Source organism: Sus scrofa, chromosome 1 (genome assembly GCF_054392235.1).
Source record: "Sus scrofa isolate SSC_HxYL_T2T_F1_AM1 chromosome 1, Sscrofa_HxYL_maternal_Yorkshire_Landrace_v2.0, whole genome shotgun sequence".
In the NCBI taxonomy this organism is placed as follows: Eukaryota; Metazoa; Chordata; class Mammalia; order Artiodactyla; family Suidae; genus Sus; species Sus scrofa.
In genome coordinates, this window is record NC_139383.1 from 12,235,419 (window position 1) to 12,255,960 (window position 20,542).

A 20,542-nucleotide genomic window follows, 5' to 3' on the forward strand; every position below is an offset into this window, starting at 1 on the left:
TGGCACAGGTTCTGTCCCTGGCCTAGGAATTTCATTATGCTGTGGGCATGTCCAAAAAAAAAAAAAAAAATTGGTTTTATGATTAGGGCTCATAGGACACTTAAAATAGAGCAAATCTCTATATATTGCAGAGATATTTAAACTACATTTCTATCATTTGCTTGCATTCTTCATGGAAAATGATGTAATATATTTTCCTTTGGTTTTTAGCATTATGACTCTTTTTTTTCTTTTTCTTTTTTAGGCCCGCACCCACAGCATATAGAAGGTCCCAGGCTAGGAGTTGAATCAGAGCCTTAGCTGCTGGCCTACACCACAGCCACAGCAATGAGGGATCTGAGCCTCTTCTGTGACCTACACCACAGCTCACGGCAATGCAGCATCCTTAACCCACTGAGGCCAGGGGTTGAACCCATGTTTTCAAGCATACGAGTCAGTTTCGTTACCGCTGAGCCATGACAGGCCATCCTAGTGTCATGACTCTTAATCCACAATTGGTAAGGATATTTTTCCATCCTAAGGTCCTATTTATATGTAATCATTCTGGATCAAGATTGTGAACAGGAATAAATAAGAAACAGTTTCTAGAGAGTTCCCAGTGTGGCTCAGTAGGTTACAAACCTGACCAGTATCCACGAGGATGTGAGTTTGATCCCTGGCCTCGCTCAGTGGGTTAAGGTTCCAAAGTTGCCATGAGCTGTGGTGTAGGTCACAGGCGTGGATCGGATCTCACATGGCTGCGGCTCTGGTGTAAGCCGGCAGCTGCAGCTCCAATTAGGCCCCTAGCCTAGGAACTTCCATATGCTACACCTGCGGCTCTAAAAACGAAAAAAAAAAAAAAAAGTTTCTATTTGAATGCAGCCAACATGCTGGCATTTTCTCTTTATTTCTTGTTTCACTTCATTAATCTATCAACTCAGATTTCAAAGAACTCAGTTAAAATGTTAATACATTTTTGCATATTTTAAAAATTATCTTATGAAGTTCTAGCCCTGTTCTCAAGGTGCATTCAGAGATACAAAGGATTCTTTGGGGACCCTGGCGGGTCTATTCTTTCCTCTGGGCAGGATGATGGAGTTGGGACCACAAAGAAATTTGCAGTGGCTAGTTGAACGCTGAGGTGTGGCCCAAAGCCCTTTCTTTCTATCTCCCAAGTGGGTAGAGTTACCCCTACATGTTCAGTGGGTGTTCTGGGATCGAAGGAAAAACAATTACACAAAATAATCTCAAAAACTTTTTTATAAACACTCAGTTATGGGTCACTTTCATTCTTGAATAAGGCGCAATTTCTAATCACGTAAATTTGGGCAAAAAAAAAAAACCCCTCCAGTTGTTAAATGTATATTAAATACCCACCGTGTATGCCAGCCATCATAATTACATTCTGTCCTGATTTCTCTGCTTTGGCTCTTGCTGTTAATCTAAATGACACTTTGGATTTTATCATACCTCTATATGTGGGTTAGTGAATTGACAGTTTCTTTGTAGTAATTTGTAAATTTATGAAACATTTAGGTTTCAGTCAACTGTAAATTATCTGAAATTTATATGAAGTCATATAACTATATACATGAATTTATATGTCCACTACAAATGCACGTACAGTTCCATAAATGTCCCTCCTTGGGTCTCCAAGGGCACAGTCTTGGATCTCAAAGGAGAGCGATTGACTTTCCTAGCGCAAGTGATTTCTTGAGAAATCTATAGGGAAGTGAGGAAATGGCAAGAAAATAAGCAAAGACAGGGCTTTAGAGGAAACCCAGAGGTAGCTCTGGAGCAAGGGGAAGGTGCTTTTTAGCTCAGCTAGTGGCAGGCTCTCCCCCAGCGCGGAAGGGCGGGAGGCCCATAACCTTCCGGGCAGTTCTTGGTGAGAACAGTTCTCCTGGAAAGTGCAGCTGTGAACCACCAGCAGCCAACACTCTCTGAAGCTGGGTGGGGGTGGGAGGATGGGCCACCCACCTGGAGAAGGGACAGTAGTGTCCAAGGCACCAATAGTGTCTTCCCCACACCCAGGGAAGCTGGTTGGGGAGCAATCAGCAGTAATCTCAAACAAATGAGAAACTTTGATTTGGCTGTCCTTCGAGAGTTGAAATTATTATCTTGTTTGTTTGTTTGCTGCTTTTTAGGGCTGCACCCTCGGCACATGGAGGTTCCCAGGCTAGGGGACCAATCAGAGCTATAGCTGCCGGCCTACGCCAGAGCCACAGCAACGCAGATTCCAAGCCACATCTGCAAGCTACACCATAACTCACGCAACACTGGATCCTTAACCTACTGAGCAAAGTCAGGGATGGAACCTGCATCCTTGTGGATGCTAGTCAGATTCATTAACTGCTGAGCCATGATGGGAACTCAAGAATTATTGTCTTTCTTTCTCTCTTTTTCTTTTTTTTTTTTTTGTTCTGTAGGGCTGCTCTTGTGGCATATAGAAGTTCCCAGGCTAGGGAGCTGCAGCTGCCGGCCTACCCCACAGCCACAGCAACTCAAGATCTGAGCCACATCGGCGACCTACACCACAGCTCACAGCAACACCAGATTCCCCACTCACTGAGTGAGGCCAGGGATCGAACCCACATCCTCATGGATATTAGTTGGGTTCGTTACCCCTGAACCACAATGGGAACTCCTGGAATTATTTTCCAACTTAATAATTTATGAAGTGACTTTTAATCAGGTAAAGTGAATCTGCACAGAGTTATGTCTATAAATCAAAAGAAAAGAAGAAAACTGAATTGTCTTTTCATGAGACCTTTGAGAATTTGAAGGAGTTTCCTGGTGGCTTAGTGGTTAAGGATCTGACATTGTCACTGCTGTGGCTCAGGTCACTACTATGGCATGGGGTTTGATCCCTGGCCCAGGAACTTCTGCATGCCAAGGGCATGGTAAAAAAATAAATATATAAAAAATAAAGTATTCAATTCAATAGTTTTTTTTAAAAGAGGACTTGAAATTTATTTCTAATATAATAAACCTGAGATCAAAATTTTTCCCGTCTCCTAAACTGCCATTGGTAGCTCTTTAGGGAAGTGAGGGCTAGTTGGGATAAAAATAACAATCGACACTCATTTTATTAAAAACTGAAAGAAATGCTTTTTAAAAAACAATTGTTTTTGGAGTTCCCGTCGTGGCTCAGTGGTTAATGAATCCAACTAGGAACCATGAGGTTGCGGGTTTGATCCCTGGTCTTGCTCAGTAGGTTAAGGATCCGGTGTAAGCTGTGGTGTAGGTCGCAGACTCGGCTTGGATCCCGTGTTGCTGTGGCCGCGGTGTAGGCCGTCGGCTACAGCTCTGATTAGACCCCTAGCCTGGGAACCTCCATATGCCATGGGAGTGGCCCAAGAAATGGCAAAAAAAAAAAAAAAAAAAAAAAAAAAAAAAAACACAAAAAAAAACCAAACAAAAAACCAACGACAACAATTATTTTATTTATTTTGTAAAATGCCAGAACAACTACAGGCGCATTGATACAATGCAGAGTATGCGCGGTATTTAAAGAGAGAGACAGTCATTTTGTCTCTTTCTCTTTCTGAACCAGCCCAAACACATAAGACATGAAGCACTTAAAGCTTCCTTTTCTATTTTTTAATAAAAGGGATTACCTGTTTTAAAAAAGTAGGCGTAGGACATACTGAGGCTCAGGATTCAGTGAGCACCCTTCATGCTTGGCTCTACTTTGAAGTGATAAAAAGTTGAATTCCACGCCTAGGGACCCGGAGGTAAGGGTTACAGGATATCGTATCTGGTCAAGAAGGATGTGGGGCCTTGGTCAGGGAAAGAACCGAAAGAGCTGCTGCATCGGGAGGTTGATGCCCTTGACCAGTGGTCAGGCTTCAGAGTTAGTTTGGAGTCACTTTGGCAGAGAGCTAAAGATTTTATTTTTATGTTCTGACTATATCTTTAGAAGATTATCTGTTGTTTTTCCTTATGACTCTGTGCAGAGGCAGCGTAAACATTTCCCCTCTTGAAAACAAAGCTGATATTTTATGTTCTAATACATTACCCTGGATCCTAGCGTCAAAGAAGCGTTTGGGGCAGAAAGGGGGCCATGTAGTTTTTTTCTCACATCCTCTACGACACCCAGCATAAGGGATTTAGCCTCATCTACACAGCAAGGTAGGGTAGAGGTTGATCTTCTGACAGCTGGTGCAATCTCCTGACCCTGCATTGGCCCCACTCAAGTTTAGTCCTGTTCTACTGAGGAGGAAATTGAGGCTTCAAGAGTTACATCACTTGCCCAAGATCACTGTCCACGGTCACCCAGTTAGAGTGTGATAGAGCCTCCATCTGAGTCTAGGTTTACCACCAAAGGCTGTGTGTTCTCCACTGTGTCACTCTGACTCCCTCCAACCTGTGCCAGGATTTTACCAGGTGGGAACTGCAAATCTTTACCCTATATGAAAAAAAAAAAAAAATTCTACCAGATATAGCAGCTGAGAGAAGAACAAGGTGGGTTAAGGATCTGGCATTGCGGTGAGCTATGGTGTAGTTTGCAGAAGCGGCTCGGATCTGGTGTTGCTGTGACTCTGGCGCAGGCCTGCAGCTGTAGCTCCAATTAGACCCCCAGCCTGGGAACCTCCATATGCTGCGGGTGCGGCAAAAAAAAAAAAAAAGTTCCTTCCTATTCACTCTGAGACGGTGAATTGGAAATTTAAGAATTGCTAATCTATAATGAGCTATCTGGGACTACCTGCTAGAAAAATCAAATGTGGACTAGAGATTTGGGGAAACTACCCACATGTGCTGAGTAATAAGGTTTGCATTTATCTCCTCTTATGCTTGCTGGGTGTTTGATGCTATCCAAACAACAATTATGAAGAGCTGATTATACACACAACATTATGCATAAAACCAGCCCACAGCAGTCTGAGTCAAGCGTAAAGGATGAAGTAACTAGATAGGAGCCATGGAGTTAAAGGAAATGAGCAATTAAATCAGGCCAGAGGAACTGGAAAAGGCTTCCTGTAGGAAGGGACAATTGAACTGTACTTTGAAGGAAGGAAAGAAGAGGGAGAGAAAAGCAAACCAGATGAAGGGAACAGTATGAGGAAAGGCATAAAAGCATGAGGAAAGGCACAAAAGCATGCAGTGCATGAGCTGACCAGAGAAGACAAGACCCCTGGGACGTGGCAGGGGCCGTCCTGGAGAGTTGGAGAAGGACATAGCTGAACGTGACCCAAAGTCTCATCGTGGCTCTGCATGCTCTAAGCAAAAAATTTCTGAATTTTAAAAACATGTTAATTACTAAACCACATCATAAAACAGTATGGGATTCTGGGAGTATATTTGGGTTTGTTGCAATATTACAGTCTCAGGACAGAAAAAATGGAATAAAAGTGATTGAAATCAAATGGCAAACCAAATATACTTATTGAGGTTAACAGGTTAAAAATTAGAGGGATACAGCACTCCCACTATGGTGCAACGGGATTGGCAGCATCTGGGGAGCACTGGCATGCAGGTTTGATCCCTACAGTGGGTTAAAGATCCTGTGTTGCTACAGCTGAGGCTTAGGTTCCAGCTGAGGCTTAGGTTGCAACTATGGTTTGGATCTGATCCCCAGCCCAGAAACTCCATATGCCATGGGGCAGCCAAAAAACAACAACAACAACAAAAATGGGGTATGAACAGAGCAGGGGAAGAGAAATTGAATACGGGCTTTATAAAGACTCTGAAATAAAATTGTATTTTAAATTTACTGTACACAACAGGGAACTACTTAATATCTTCTAATAAACTTTAATGGAAAAAATAGAAAAAAAAAAGAATATATAGATATATAAAACCGAATCACTTTGCTGAATACTTGAAATTAAGACCATTGTTAATCAACTGTACTTCGATTTTATGTACTTCAATTTTAAAAAATTGTATTTTAAAAAATGAGTTCACGTTCAGTCAAAATCATCAGAGAATGATTCAGGAGTTTAGGAAATAAAAGGTTGGCTTTTATCTTGTTTTATTTTGAAACTTTGTTAATTGACTTTGAACTACAGCTAATTAAATGAACATGCCTTACTTAAAGAAAAGCATAGTTAAGTGATGGGTGTTTCTTAGAGTATGGTTGGTTTATTACTATTGTTCTTGGACTGGTAGCACTGAAGGCTGTCCCCTTATGAAAGTATTTTCAATACGTATTTTTAAAGGTGATTCATTGTTTAAGATCAGACGTTTGCACTCTTACGTTTTTCATGGGAGGGCTCAGAAAATTACTTAATAGGCTCAGTTAGTTTAGTCCGGGCCCATTCATTCCTCAAGCGTTACAATTGCTAGTCTTTGCTATACTGGGTTTTATGTCAGTAGGAGGAAGAGATTCAGAGTCTCCAGAGGTAGAGTGTCAGGAGTTTGCTTAAGCATTTCAATAGGGGGAGTTCCCATCGTGGTGCAGTGGTTAAAGAATCCGACTAGGAACCATGAGGTTGCGGGCTTGATCCCTGGTCTTGCTCAGTGGGTTAAGGATCCGGCGTTGCTGTGAGCTGTGGTGTAGGTCGCAGACGTGGCTTGGGTCCCATGTTGCTGTGGCTGTGGTATAGGCTGGCGGCTACAGCTCTGATTAGACCCCTAGCCTGGGAACCTCCATATGCCGTGGGAGTGGCCCAAGAAATGGCGAAAAGACAAAAAAAAAAAAAATAGAATCTCAATAGGAAGATTGAAAAAAAAAATTAAGGGACACTTTTGAAATGTTATGTAAGCATATACAACTTTTATTAATTTTATTTTTATTTTATTTCTTGTTTTTTAGGGCTGCACCCACAGCCTGTGGAGGTTCTCAGGCTAGGGTGCTGGCCTACGCCACAGCCACAGTAATATCAGATCTGAGCCGTGTCTGTGACCTACACCACAGCTCACCGCAACACTGGATCCTTAACCCACTGAGTGAGGCCAGGGATCGAACTGGCGTCCTCATGGATGCTAGTCTGGTTCGTTAACTGCTGAGCCACAATGGGAGCTCTGCATGCGTTTTTTTTTTTTTAATTGTAGTTTTGTCCAGATATATGGCCCGGAGTAGGACTGCTGGATCCTATGGTGGTTCTATATTGAGTTTGCTGAGGAACCTCCATACTCTTTTCAACAGTAGTTGTCACCACTGGGGTTGGGAAAAAGAATCTGACTCTGGGCTTAATTCCAGTTGGGTTCTGTTCCATTCCATTCACCAGGCACCTCTGGAGTTAGTGGCTCTACAGGAGGCTGTGGAGACAAGATTGTGATGCAAAGCTCCTGCCTTCAAGAGCAGCTTTCGGACTAACACGGAAAACAAAGATAAACACATCAACACGATGGTTGCATAGGTGAAACCGTTGTGGGGAAGGAAGAGTTGGGAGGGTGAGAATAACATACACACATGACTGTATAAAATAGATGATTAATGAGAACCTACTGTAGAGCACAGGAAAGGCTATTCAATAGTCTGTAATAACCTATATGGGAAAAAAAAAAGGATATATGTATACATATGACTGCTTTGCTTTGCTGTACACCGGAAACAAATACAAATTGTAAGTCAACTAGTCGCCAATAAAATTAAATTTTAAAAAACCCCGTGAATACAGCTCATCATGATCAAGGCAATAATAGGGCACAGAGGTAGGACCCAAAAATGATTGATTCTGTTGAGGTGGTGGTGACGGGATGATAAGAAAGAGTTTTTTAAAAGAACGTGTCCCTGAAGCTAGGATTTTAGGGAGGAATTGGAACTTCTTCAATGATGGGTGATGGGAGGAGGTTTCAGGCAGGAGGACGTTTCTTTGGAGGGAAGGGGTTTAGGGGAAAATGTTAGAGGGGAGCAAAGAGCAGTGGGTCACCTGGCAGGGCCTCAGTCACCAAGGTCTCATTTTTCCCGTTGGGACTTGATGCTGTAAATGCTGAACGATGCCACGTGAAGAATTCTAAAGTTATTGGGAGAAGTAACAGCAGAGCTGAATTAGGTGTGTGCCTGGTAAGGGTACCACTTTGGCGGGACCGCAATCATTTGAGTATTTAAATTTTAGCTTAGGGGGCTCTTCTCCCCCCTCCCAGCTGTCCTGAGAGCTATTTGCTTTTCTTTAATAAAGACTCTGCTTGCTTGTTGCCTGTGTGTTTGCAGAGGTCATTCTTTGACTGCTGTCAACAAGAACCTGGATTCTGGTATCATCTTTCCGGTATCATCTTTTGGGGTCACGTCCGGGATCCGACCCAATACATCTGCGCTCACAAGATGGGAGCCACATCTTTGGGCCTGGTGCACGGCTCCATAGCAACTCCCCTGACATGTGCCTTGAAGAACTGGAAAAAGTTTGACCCTGAGACTCTAAAAAAGGAATGTTTAATTTTCTTTTGCACGAAAGCCCGGCCACTGTATAACCTGTCCAGTGGAGAGCGATGGCCATCTGAAGGCTCTCTGGATCATAATACTATTCTCCAGTGAGACCTATTTTGTGGATGAGAAGGGAAATGGTCAGAGGTGCCTTATGTTCAGATCTTCTTTACAATGGAGGGAAGACACCGCACTGAGGAAGGCTTGGGAACCTCCCCAGTGCGTTATGCCAGCTCCCTCGGGACCCAGGTGCCCACCACATCCTGGCCCAACTGGGTCAGACCCTGCAGAAGGTCATCAGGCTTCTCCAATAGCGCCCAAGGCTCCTCCTCCTTCCCCTCCAGTGCCAGTTACATCCCTCTCTACTCCCTTTATAAGAAGTAGCAAACGGAAGTGGGGACCAATACGAGTCCATACGTGCCTTTCTCGCTTCAGGACTTAAGGCAGATAAAAACAGATTTGGGGAAATTTGCTGATGACCCAGATAGATATATTGAGGTCTTCTAGGGTCTCCAGCAATGCTTTGAGTTAGCCTGGAAGGATGTCATGTTATTACTAAAGCAGACATTGACTATAAGTGAAAAAAATAAAGTCTTAGAAAATGCTCAAAGCTGGGGAGATGAGGGGTGTGCTGCAAATGCCAGAGGCAGATCAGAAGAGGAATGAACAAGATTCCCCACAGGGTGTCAGGCAGTTCCTAGGAGAGATTCTAGCTGGTCTGCTGATGAGGGGGATAGAGACAATTGGCATAGAAGTCATTTCATTACTTGTGCAATTGAAGGACTAAAAACCTCCCGGGTAAGGCCGTGAACTACTCCAAACTATCAGAGGTTTGTCAAGGGGAATGAGAGAGACCATCGGGTTTCTTAGAAAGACTCCGCGAGGCACGGAGAAAGCATACACCACTGGACCCAGAATCAATGGAGGACAAAATAATTCCTAATGACACAGCCTTTGCGTTGTGACTGGGAATCCATTTTCTTCTCTCATGCTTTTCTGATTGTTCCAGAGCCCAACTCCTCTTTTAGGAAGAGATATTCTGTCACAGGTTAAAGCCTCAATTCGCATGCCAAGGGCGCCTAATCAAGGTTTATAATTAATTGTATTTCTCATTTCATTACATCCCTACTAGCAGCTATCAACCTTCAAATGGTGATGGAAGCAGTACCCAGTGTCATGCATCGAAGCCCACTCGACCGTCCCAGGAGGGGAGACCTGCTTTCCCCTAATGACGCCCCTTGTCAGCAGGAAGCAGAGTGGTCGTCGCCCCTTATCCCCCCACCCCCCCAGTTAGAGTCTCCAACTCTAGGTGGGGGGATTGAGGCAGAATAATAACGCAGGTGGTCCGTGTAGGAGCATGGGCTTTGATGCTTTCTTTGATATGGCCATGGATTAACATTTGTGGCTTAAGGGCTCCAGGGAGTAACATCCCCACAGGCCTTGTTGACTACAGGGAGAGTACCTCTGCCCAGATGGGCATTAATCCCTCATCCCCTGTGGCTCAGTTTATAGGAAGAAAAGGGCAAGGAAACTCTGCGATGTACGGGACATTTCCACCCCTAAGAGCCTATTGGACAAGGACTGATAGAGGTAATTGCACAAGGCCAATGGGAGAAAACTACATTTTTCTGGACCCCACGTTGGTACGCCCCCCCCTCCCCTGCCTGCCATCTTTAGGGCTAAAAACCCCTCTAGGACAATAGAGAAAGGGGCTCTTCTATTCCCCCGCTCCCAGCAGCCCTGGGAGCTATTTGCTTTCCTTTAATAAAGACTTTGCTGCTTGAAAAAAAAAAGTTTTAGTTTATTTTGAAAAATCAGCTGCAACATTTTATTTTTTATTTTTATTTTTGTCTTTTGTCCTTTTTTTTAGGGCCGCACCCATGGCCTATGGAAGATCCCAGGCTAGGGTCCAATTGGAGCTGTTGCTGCTGGTCTACACCACAGTCACAGCAACATGGGATCTGAGCCTTGTCTGCAACCTACACCATAGCTCACGGCAACACCGGATCCTCAACCCACTGAGCGAGGCCAGGGATTGAACCCGCAACCTCGTGGTTCCTAGTCGGATTCGTTTCTGATGCTCCACAACCGGAACTCCAGCTGCAGCATTTTAGATCTTATTTCATGAGATGTTTTTTAAAAGGATAATTTCTAACTCTGAGGTTTTCATTTATTTTACAAATAATTGTTAAGCCCTTACTGTGTATCAGACACCCTTCTATGAACCTGGGAAACATCGGCGAACAAAGGGAAGATCCCTGTCCTCATACACCACATATTCTAGCGGGTTTTTTTTCTTTCTTTCTTTCATTTTTTCTTCCTTCCTTTTTTCTCTCCCTCCCTCTTCCTTCCTTCCTTCCTCCCTCCCTCTCTTTCTTTCTTTGTTCTCTTAAGAGAGTCATTTATTACTACATGGAAATGAAGGATATATGCTATTTTAATTGCTTAGTTTCCTTAATGTACAGGCCCATTTTTAGGGTCTGTGTGAACAAGCTACACAAATATTTGGGAGAGAACGAGACTCTGGGGAAGCTAAAGCACAGAAATGCTTTTTCCCTTTTCCCTTAAGGAAACGCCTTCCTGAGAGGTATGTGTTCAGATGCTTTGTGACCAAAGAAGACTGTGACAAGACAGCAGGTCAATGGGTGACAACAGAAAACACTTGCTTTTGCTCCTGACTCCATCAGTGATTAAAAAAAAAAAAAAAAAAAAAGCTGGCAGTTCCCTGGTGGCCTAGTGGTTAAGGATTCAGCATTGCCACTGCTGTGGGTTTGATCCCAGGCCTGAGAATTTCTGCATGTTGTGGTTGTGGCCAAAATACATACATACATACATACATATATATATATATAAAACAAAAGAGGCTTTAAAAAATAAAAATAAAAATAAATAGTCCTGGAGATCCCATTGTGGCACAGTGGAAATGAACTCGACTGGTGTCCATGAGGACGTGGGTTCGATCCCTAGCCTCACTCAGTAGGTTAAGGATCCGTGTTTCCATAAGCTGTAGGTGGCAGATGCAGCTTGGATCCCATGTTACTGTGGCTGTGGCCTAGGCCAGCAGCTGCAGCTCTGATTTGACCCCTCGCCTGGGAATTTCCACATGCTGCAGGTGTGGCCCTAAAAAGTAAAAAAAAAAAAAAAAAGAGTCCTTATTTTTTGGAACAGTTTGAAATGACTGTTGAAGGACAATTGAGGACAATTGAGAAGAAACGCCCTAACTCATTTTCCTTTTCATTAACACCTCACGACGTTATTAGGTGGTGCATTTTTTGCAGTTAATGAACCAATAGCAATGCTGTTGTTATTTACTAAAGATCTCACTTTATTCAGCTCTAGTTTTTTTTACCTAATGTATTTTTTTTTATTGTCTTTTTTGGGCCACACTCATGGCATAAGTATGTTCCCAAGTCACTCTGAGCAGCCCACCCATAAAGGGTAGGGAGTTGGGCTCCTCTTCCTTTGGGGGAAAAAGATGTCTATATAAATTACTTGGAGATTTCTGCACAAGAATTTTCCTCTTCTCCATTTATTTATTTATCACCAATGATTTTTTACAATAATCATGAATCATGTACTCAGTAAACTGCTGTTTTTTGAAGGCCTATTACATGCAAGGCATTCATAACACAGATATACTGAGAAACACTTCAGCGTTTTTTGTTTTGTTTTGTTTTGTTTTGTTTTTGTTTTTTTGGTCTTTTTAGGGTCACGCTTGAGGTATATGGAATTTCCCAGGCTAGGGATGGAATCAGAGTGGTAGCTGCCAGTGTACACCACAGCCATAGCAACACAGGATCCTTAACCCGCTGAGCGAGGCCAGGGATCAAACCCGAGTCCTCATGGGCACTAGTCGGGTTCATTAGCACTGAGCCATGATGGGAACTCCACTTTGTTTTCTTGAAACAACTTGCTTGAAAATAGAGAAATCTGCCTTCCTCCCCTGCCTCTGACTCTACCTTGCCAGGAAGCTTCAGGCAGGTAATTTCACATCCGAGCCACAGTGTTCTCTTTTGGAAAATTAGATGGTAGAAGAGGATTAATTCTAACATTTTTTTTCTAGGTTCAAAATTGCAGGATTTTATAATATCTTCATAGAGCTAGGGTTCAAATTGTCTACAAAAGTGATTTTTGCTTGTTTGTTTGCTTTTATTTTTTAGGGCTGCACTCATGGCACATGGAAGTTCTAGGCTAAGGGTTGAATTGGAGCTGCAGCTGTCGGCCTACACCACAGCCACAGCAGCTAGGGATCAAAGCCATGTCTGCAACCTACACCGACAAGGCCTGAGGCTGGACCCACTGAGTGAGGCCAGGAATCAAATCTGCATCCTCATGGATACTAATGAGATTTATTTCCACTGGGCCACAACAGGAACTTCCAAAAGGGAATCACCAATATCTGTAGTGGGCCAGCCCCAACCCAATGAAATCTGTATTGAAAATCTTCTTTGTCATCTGCTGCAGGGAGATGTCTTTTTTTGGCTATGTTATTTTCTTATGACTCAGAGCTAAAATGTGCACACCTGATGAAAACAGTAAGTGGATGATATTCATTTTGTCAGTATATGTACTTTATGACAAAGAAAAAGATGCCAGACCTTCTGCAGGTGACTGATTTCTGGATTGCATGGAAACGACTACCTATGGAAGCAGTAGAATGGAATAAGAAGAAAGCAAAGAAACTGGAAATCTATAAATCTATTCCTTTTTTTTCAGGGCCTCACCTGCAGCATATGAAGGTTCCCAGCCTAGGGGTTAAACTGGAGCTAGAGCTGTCAGCCTACCCCAGAGCCACAGCAACAACTCCAGTTCCAAGACTCATCTGTGACCTACACCACAGTTCAGGGTGATGCCAGATTCTTAACCCACTGAGTGAGGCCAGGGATTGAACCTGCGTTCTCATGGATGCTAGTCAGGTTCATTTCTGCTGAGCCTTCACAGGAACTCCTTGGAATCTATTCTAATACTAGACAGAGGCGGGGCAGACAGTCAAGGGAAGATTCAGGTGGACTCTTCCTCTATTTACTCTGTCAGGAAAAAGAAATAAGAAAAGGTGAGAAATGCTGATGAAACTGGAACCAAGCTAGTGCCCTGCGGGGCTCCCGGGCAACAAGCCTTTCTGCGTCCTCCATTTCTTGTTTTTAGGGCATAAGCCTCTGCCTCCATGACCTTCCCTGAGTTCCAAAGGGGCAGCCGCTCTTCAGGGAAGGGAAGGGATGCAGAGACCAGGGTGGAACAGTCAGGAAACAATAGTGCAGCCTTGGGGCAGGGTCCTGAGGAATTTACAGAACAACATCCGGGAGCCTTTCTGCAGAGCTAAAACCTCTAACAAATGGAAGAACCATTTGATGAAGCATTCTTTGTTCCAGGAAGTAGGACGCCCACCAGAACCAGTCTTGGGGCCACTAAACACCAGCTCTGGGAGAACATGCAAGCTTGCCTCTCCCCTGATCTTTATGAGGCAGAATAATAACTCAGGTGGTCCGTGTAGGAGCATGGGCTTTGATGCCTTCTTTGATATGGCCATGGATTAACATTTGTGGCTTAAGGGCTCCAGGGAGTAACATCCCCACAGGCCTTGTTGACTACAGGGAGTGTACCTCCGCCCAGATGGGCACTAATCCCTCATCCCCTGTGACTCAGTTTACAGGAAGAAAAGGGCAAAGAAACTCTGAGATGTACAGGACATTTCCACCCCTAAGAGCCTATTGGACAAGGACTGATAGAGGTAATTGAACAAGGCCAATGGGAGAAAACCACATCTTTCTGGACCCCACGTTGGTACTCCCCCCCCCCCCCCGTCTTTAGGGCTAAAAACCCCTCTAGGACAATGGAGAAAGGGGGCTCTTCTCCCCCCTCCCAGCAGCCCTGGGAGCTATCTGCTTTCCTTTAATAAAGACTTTGCTTGCTTTCTGCCTGTGTGTTCGTGGCGTTCATTCTTCAACCTCGTGAGCAAGAACCCAGATTCTGGTATCACTTCTCTGCAGCCCCACTTGTCCGCTCCCCAAAACTATAAAACCACCTGCTAATCTCTCCCAAAGGGGGCACAGTCTTTAAGGAACTTGCCTGGCAAAGGGATAGAGCTATTTTTTCCTCCTTCAACCAAAACTCTGACTTCAAGCTTCTATTCGGCAACTGCAAACAGAGGCCGAGTTTTGGCAACAAAACTGGAGGATTAAAAGCATTGGTTAGATCTGGGAGAAAAAACAAATGTGAACATTCACGACTTGCTTCGTACCAGGCGTGCCTTTGGCTGAACAGAAAGTCGGGCCTCTGGGAGGTCTCCGTGTGGGCCGCCAGCTGGCTTTTGGCTTCGTTTTAGGGAAAAGGCACAGTAACTTTTTCTTACTCCTGCCCTTGCAAACTTCACCAGGCTTTTCTGGGCCACTGGGTCACTGGAGCCTCTCTTTTCTCCACTGAATGTCTTGTCATGCACTTCTTGCCAATGCTATTATCGATTTCTTTCCAGGGTTTTCTGGGAAGGAGGTTCTTTCCAGGGATTTCCTGTAAACTCGGTAGTTGTCAAGGCAAATGGCAGCTTAATGCGATTCAAAGGACAGAGGACCTCCTGGCCAGGCCTTGCTCCTTGCTCCCTCCCCGAGGCCCAGCTTCGAGGGCGTTCAGCTACCCTCCCCAGGCTGCAGGTTCTTCTGATGGAACACAGGGAACAATTTACCTGCCTTTTCCCAAAGGACTCCAATGGTCTCCTCCAAGCCTGTATTTCCCGGGGCAGCGGTGAAGGCCAGGACTGCGCTGAGGCAGACAGTGTCAAGTTTTCGTAGAGAGCCTGGGACAAGCGAAATGCTGCACAAAGCACTCTCGAGAGATCAGTCAAACAGGATCCTTAGGAACTCACAACTTTGTAAGGGAGACAGACACGTGAAAACAACTGTAATTCCAAGTGGCCCAGGAGTTCCCTCTGCGGCACAATGGGATTGGCAGTGTCTCTGCTGTGTCAGGACACAGGTTCAATCCCCAGCCTGGCCAGGTGGGTTAAAGGGTCCAGGATTGTGGATCATATTGATGTCCCGACGGCCACGCTGATCTGATGCCTGCCCTGGGAACTCCGTATGCTGTGGGCCAGCCAAAAAAAAAAAAAAAAAAAAACAACCCAAATAAGCAAAAAAACCCAGAGTGGCCTAGATAAGGGCTTTAGCAGGAGGATAGGCCCAGGAGGAGGGGGTTCTGGCCCCTTCCCTGAAGCCCAGGCTGCTCAGCTCTGGCTGAAAGTGGGAGGGACAAGAGTGGAGGAGGGGGAGATAGTGGAGGGTGGATGGTTTTCCATTGGGCAACGGTTGTGGGGACCCAGCAAGGGGACCCCCAAAGCCTAGGCCTTTTTCAGCTTCGTTTTCCTGTCCTCCAGCCTCCGGGCTTCAAACCAGGCAGTAGCAGGAGGAAGAGAGAAGATAGGGACTTCGCCTCCGAGAAAGGGCACCCATCCTCTCTGGCGAGTGGGTGAGGCTGCCAGGAGGCGAGGTGTGTTGTTGATTTACACAACAACTAGTTAATTTAGTGTGCATGAGATTACGCTTAACCTGGGGGACTGCTTCAGTCATCCTCTCTTTCCTGAAAGGGGAGGCCACTGGGGGAGCTTCTTCTATCCGCCTCATGTTCACTAGACATTCCATGATTTGACTTTTTAAGATTAACAAGAATGATGTCTCAGAGTTCCCGTTTTGGCTCAGTGGTAACAAACCCAACTAGTACTCATAAGGTTACAGGTTTGATCCCTGGCTTTACTCAGCAGGTTAAAGATCTGGCGTTGCTGTGAGCTGTGGTACAGGTCACAGATGCAGCTTGGATCCCGCATTGCTGTGGCTGGGGTGTAGGCTGGCAGCTGTAGCTCTGATTTGATCCAGCCTGGAAACTTCCATTTGCTGTGGGTTTGGACCTAAAAAGCAAACAAACAAAAATTGGCCTTTTTCCTCTTGGAGGCTGACCTAAATTAATTACTATCTTGGGTTCCTTCAATGTGTTCTTAACATATTTTTTGGCAAACAGCAGATGGTAGAAGAGCCTTTGGGGATAAATTGTTGAGTTATTAACAAAAAATTCCAGAGTCCTACTCTGTACCAGGCATTATGGCAGATGCTGGCTGAGACAAAGCTCTGACGCCTGCCCTCAAGGCTCCCTGAGCAGAGATAACTAAGTAAAGATGCAGGGACCACTCGAACTATCACAGGCTCCATCTAAATCCCATCTGTACTCCTGGAAAATACCTGGAGAAAGACCAGCCTCTGGGGTGGGGATGGGGTGGAATTGCAGCATCAGGCAAATCATCATTCGCTTAATCACATCGCCTTTCCCTTGGGATGAGCCCTTGTATGTGTTTACAGGACACTTAAAAACATAGGCCACTCTAATGAAATTTGTTGGGGTCATTATTTATCTTCTTATTCAGGAAGTCCAGGAGGCCCGAGGAAATGTTTATTGTTTGGAAAAACAGGGCGGTGTCTTTAAGCACAGCCCAGATGAGAAGCAATGACAGAAATTCTGTGCTGGTGAAGTACAAACAGCCCACAATTGCATTATTTCCTCCTCCACGCTGAGAACTTGAGCTTGACAACTGACGCAAATATTGGTAATGCTTTTCTGATGAGCCTGATTCCTCACAGTGAGGTTAATGAGGAGGAGGCGGTGATGACAAATAAACCTATCTGAGCTGACAGCGACGGGAGGGTGACCGAATTCCTTTGGCTGCCCATGGACAGGAGTTTGCAAACTCAGATTGGTCATGGAGGAGACAGTGTCTTTGGTCCAGAACAGAAACTTCCATGAGAAATGAGGACACAGGGAGGTGAGCCAGAGGCAATGCAGGCTCTTACCTTCTCCTTTGTTCAGCCTCACTGGTCTATTTGCTGGTCCACCTGCTGACCCTTAACTAGTCCTTCTTGGAAGGAACCTCCTAACATGCAGCCCTTTCACCCGGGTGTCCTGTCACCCAGTCGTAAATCCTTCCTGGCAAATGATGCTCCATCTTTCCATATGTCATCAAAGCTTCATCTCCTAACGCTCCAGGGGGCCCATGTGAGACCCCGGGACAACTAAGTTAAAATCCTGGTGCTGCTACTCGCTGGCTGTGTGACCTGGAACAAATACTCCTCAAAGCTTCCCTTTTGAAACTTGGAAGAAGAATATAATAATACCTATTTCATCAGACTGTTATAAGACTGAATGAGGTTCCCTTGGAAAATACCTCATCCAGGGCTGGCACTTGATAAAAGTGAGTTCCTGTCCTCCGTGTGACCACAGCAGTTTCTTGGTATCCCTATTTTAGCAGAGGTCCTGCTCCACAGTGATCTTTTTTTTTTTTTTTGGCTGCCTGTGGAAGTTCCCTGGGCCAAGTTCCCTGGGCCAGGATTTGAACCTGAGCCACAGCAGGGACCTGAGCCGCAGCAGTGACAATGCCGATCCTCAACCCTCTGAGCTACGGAGCAGTTCCCATTGGGGCTCAGGGGTTAACCAACCAGACTAGGAACCATGAGGACGCAGGTTTGATCCCTGGCCTTCCTCAGTGGGTTAAGGATCCGGCATTGCCATGAGCCGTGATGTAGGTCGCAGGCGTGGCTTGGATCCCACGATGCTGTGGCTGTGACGTAGGCCGGCAGCTGTAGCTCTGCTTCAACCCTCTCCCTGGGAACCTCGATTTGCCACAGGTGCAGCCCTAAAAAGACAAAATAAATAAATAAATCCATAAATCCATAATAATTCAACCCTTGAGCTACTGAGGAACTGCTCCATACTGATTTTCTTTTCTTTTTCTTTTTCTTGCCACACCTGTGGCACATGGAGGTTCCCCGGCTAGAGGTCAAACCAGAGCCGTAGCTGCTGGCCTACACCACAGCCACAGCCACATTGGATCCTTAACCCACTGATCCAGGCCAGGGATCAAACGTGAATCCTCTCGGACACCATGTCAGGTTTTAACCCGCTGAGCCACTACGGGAACTCCTAGGGTGATTTTCTGATTATCTCTTTCTCCCAATTGATGGCAGTCTCTTTGAAGATAAGGAATGGGTCTTAATTTTACCTTAGAATCTTCTGCACTCTCTAGAAACATACTTGGCAGGAGAAGGAACTCAGTAATTGTTCAACGAATGAGGCAAGAATAAGCGCATAAATTAACAAATGAGTAATTAACTGATATCCCCTAACTCAGTAGTTTTTGAGCTGTTGCGTTTTTTTCGGAGAAGTAGTAAATGATTGCCTTGAGGAGCCACAATGGGGTGTGTGTGTGTGTGTGTGTGTGTGTGTGTGTGCCTGCATGCACATATGTATTTATGTGAACATGAAGGCACACACACCTGCATGTGTGCTGTAGATTGAACCTTTGGCAGATGAGGTCAAAGGCTATTGTCTAGGTAAGATGTACATGGGTTAGGAAGTTAGTTTCCCCAGCGATATGGATGTAAGGAGAGGTGTGTGTTTTTATGGTGGGGCTGGGGGTGCTTGGGGGTGGCGGTTATCAATCTGATCCTTATGGCATGTATTTGTTATGGAGGGATGTCTGGTTTGTTCTTACAGGTATTGAGGGAGTGAGCTCTGATGATGAGCCCAGCCTTCCTATGACTAAAATTTGATTGCCCTGTATGTTAAGTAGGAATGCCTTTGACTGTTAATGTCTGCCATGGGTTGATGACTGGGTAGTCTTTTTTTTTTTTTGCTTTTTAGGGCTGCACCTTCGTCATATGGAAGTTCCCAGGCTAGGGGTTGAATCAGAGCTGCAGCTGCCAGCCTACACCACAGCCATGGCAACTCGGGATCTGAGCCACATCAGCAAACTACCCCACAGCTCTCGGCAATGCTGATCCTTAACCCACTGATTGAGGCCAGGGATTGAACTTGGGTCCTTATGGATACCAGTCAGGTTTGTTACTGCTGAGCCACAATGGGAACTCCCTGGATAGTCTTTTACTTAATTGTTTGTAGCACTAGACCTAGATCATCTGGGGGCGTGTGGTCTTAGATGACTCAGTGATTATACCACATGCACCTCTGTTTAGTGATGTCCTCATCCCTCCCAGACACTGCCCGAGAGCGCGAATAAAATAGATGACAATAATTGAATGCCTTTAAATGTCAGAGGGAACGCTTATGTCTCCCAACACCAGGAGAGGGTGCGGCACGCAGACAAGCATCCGTTCACCAATTCATTCATTCCTGTTCGTTTGGCGAATATTTATTGGGTCTCTTCTGTGTCAGGCACTGTTTTAGGTACTACACATATTACTGTGAACAATGCAACTAAGTTTAGAGGTAAATACATCACTAAGGAGCCCCTCGCAGCTTCCAGGCACGATGCTGCACCCTGGAGATACACCAAGAAAAAACGAGAGCGTTCTGGCGCTCAGGGAAGAAGGTGGTGAGGAAAGGAGGGTTTGTTGTGCCATCACCACTTCTCCCACCTTCAGCCTCTGCGCCTTTCGAAGATTTTCCAGCAGCGCCGTGTTGGGGCAGAGTCCAGAGGTTCACAACATACGTGGTCTGGAGGAGCCACGACGAGGGGGCTCCCGGGAAGAATTTGCCCTTTTCAGTGGAAAACAAGTGGCGGTTACCAGCCATGATGACTTTGTCCTTTTTTTTTGGTCTTTTTCCAGGGTCACACCCGCAGCCTATAGAAGTTCCCAGGCTAGGGGTCGAATCAGAGCTACTGCTGCCGGCCTACCCCACAGCCACGGCAACGAGGGATCTGAGCTGGGTCTGCCATCTACACCACAGCTCACAGCAATGCCAGATCCTTAACCCACTGAGCAAGGCCAGGGATCGAACCTGCAACCTCATGGTTCCTAGTCGGATGTGTTAACCACTGAGCCATGAAGGGAACCCCTGATGACTTTGTACTTTGGATGCGGATTTGCTGCACCTTTCTTTCTAGTAAGACACCAACTGCTTAAAGAAAATGATCCATGAGACAGCTATGAAGAGAAGCATTATAAGAGGTGTAGTCTCTCTCTCTCTCAAAAAAAAAAAAAAAAAAAAAGGATCAGATTCTTGAACCCAACATACTGGATATGTTTGTGAATAAAAATTATGGCACGAATCCGTAATGCCTCTTCTCTGAAGTATGGGGTGGGGGGCATGAGAATGCTCTGCCTGCACAGGGAATACAGGAGCTGTGGAGCACAGCCACAGGTTGGGAGAATGTGAATACCGACCAAGACAGGGGCTCACTTTCTGGTTCCTTGAGTCTTAACACTTGAGAATCACTGCCCAGCCTTGTATGGTTATTTGACATCTCTGCTTTTATCCCTA

General features: G+C 45.3%; 1 pseudogene; it reads left to right on the forward strand.

Annotated features, from left to right (window-relative positions):
• Positions 1 to 19,588: 19,588 nt before the first annotated feature.
• Positions 19,589 to 20,200, forward strand: LOC146405929 (cytochrome c oxidase subunit 7C, mitochondrial pseudogene; annotated as a pseudogene).
• Positions 20,201 to 20,542: the final 342 nt, after the last annotated feature.